Below are 1,730 nucleotides of genomic sequence, written 5' to 3'. Positions count from 1 at the left end.
GAACACTGTCTGTGTGACCCCTTATATCCCGTCTCCCTCTGGCTTCCGTCACAGCAGATGTGATTGTACGCACGGAACAGCCCCAGCTGGCAGGCATGCACGCTCCTTGTCCCCAGGTAGAGAAGAGTAACGACTCACATTGCTTCAAGCAGAGGAACCTCTCCCAGCCCTTCAGTCCCACAGAGCCTCGCCTGGGAGACACCATTCACTGGGTGAGGACTTGTACAACTTCAGCCAGCGTGCCTGGTGCCCGCGATGGGCTGACCAGAATGGAGAAAAGGCCTGGCTCCCGGCGAAGGGGAAGCGGCACCCAGGAGGATGCGTTCCCATGGCACACCTGTTTCTTCCTGCTCTCGGGCTTAGCTGGGTCCAGCAGGAACAGAAGCAAGAGCGCCAGGCACAGGCCTGTCCCCTCTTCCACCCTGGAGCTGACAGACAAAGCCAGCGGCAGGGCTTGGTCCCAGCCCTGTCTCCACTTGACAGGAGCTGTCTTCATCAGGAAGCCGCTGGGAGGCCCCTGCTTTAGGTGGTAGGTGGAGAGAGTTCCCAGGCCGAGCCCGGCAGCAGGCTCCCGGTTCTGCAGTATTCTCCGGGAGTTCAGAGGGCCCGGGGGCGAGTGGGGCAGGGGGAGCCGGGTGGAGCAAAGGGGAGGCGGGTGTTGGTAAACCCTCAAAGCTGAACTCAGTCAAATTCACACGGACTTTAAAGAAACATATGTCCTCTGGCACTTGCAGGAAAATACGGAGGAGCTTGGTTTGGGGCGGAAGCATGGCAAAGTGGCACAAACACAGGCTCCAAGCATTCCGAGCAGATGAGAGTCGCTGGGGGAGCTGGGTACGTCATTCCAGAGCCCTGAGCCAAGCAGACCTGGTAGCAGGTTGGTCGGCCAAGCCCAGGAAGCGGGGCTGGGGAAGGGCAGTGGCAGGGAGGCTCTCCACGTCTCCCGGGACGACGGAAAGAGGCAGGCGGAGGAAACCCGGCACCACCTGGCATCGTGCTACAGAGAAGGCAGACTCACTTTGGACTTTGGTTCCTTAATGATTTGATTAAATACACCCTGTACACATTGTCAATGGACAGCTTGCTGAGAGACAGCGTCCCTGTGAGGAGCACAGGAAGCCGGGGGATGAAGTAATACAGAAATTGCCCAGAAAGGTGCTTATGTCCCAGAGGAGTGAAATATAAAGGCTGGCTACGGTTACTACTGAGCACAGCCAGGCACAGCGGGGGGAAGAAAGCCAGGAACCCCAAGCGGCAAGGCTCACAAGGCCGCAGCGACGGCAACCTGCTCTGGAACCCCGGGATGTGCCGGGGCTGTGATTGCGGTGGTCCGGGGCTTCCCACAGACCCAGTTCAGGACAGCAGTCAGCAGAGCAAGAGCGGATGGTTCAGAACCGTGACTCAGAATCCAACCAGCACACTCCTCCTCCCAGGCTAAGGAATATCCCATTCCACCTTCAGGAAGCACAAGTCACTAAAGACATACCAAGCACCTGCTTTGTGTAAATAGTTCAATATGCGTTGCTGGAGTTAGTGAAAATGGAGCAAAGGAATTGCTGCTGACCATTAAGGGTTCTTTGAAGCCATAGAGAAGCCAAGGTCAGCACCTGCGGTAGTCAGGGGTTTACAAGGGGAAGCAATACAATATAGGACACTTCACTGTGAGATTATTGATAGCAGTCACCCAAAGAGTCATATACAAGAGAGTGCAGGAAATCTGTCCACACACT

At 56.4% G+C, this 1,730-nt stretch overlaps 1 long non-coding RNA gene across 1 annotated transcript in view; it reads right to left on the bottom strand.

Annotated features, from left to right (window-relative positions):
• Positions 1-356, bottom strand: part of LOC106149810 — a 15,384-nt gene extending 15,028 nt beyond the window's left edge. The window contains exon 1 of the long non-coding RNA XR_001236223.1: positions 139-356. This is a non-coding gene — a long non-coding RNA (uncharacterized LOC106149810). The remainder of the gene's footprint in view (positions 1-138) is intronic.
• Between the last annotated feature and the right edge of the window lie 1,374 nt (positions 357-1,730).

This window comes from Chinchilla lanigera, unplaced genomic scaffold (genome assembly GCF_000276665.1).
Source record: "Chinchilla lanigera isolate Chin_1 unplaced genomic scaffold, ChiLan1.0 scaffold00053, whole genome shotgun sequence".
Taxonomy (NCBI): Eukaryota; Metazoa; Chordata; class Mammalia; order Rodentia; family Chinchillidae; genus Chinchilla; species Chinchilla lanigera.
Note: the sequence above shows the minus strand (reverse complement) of the source record. Positions and strands in the feature narration are given on the sequence as shown.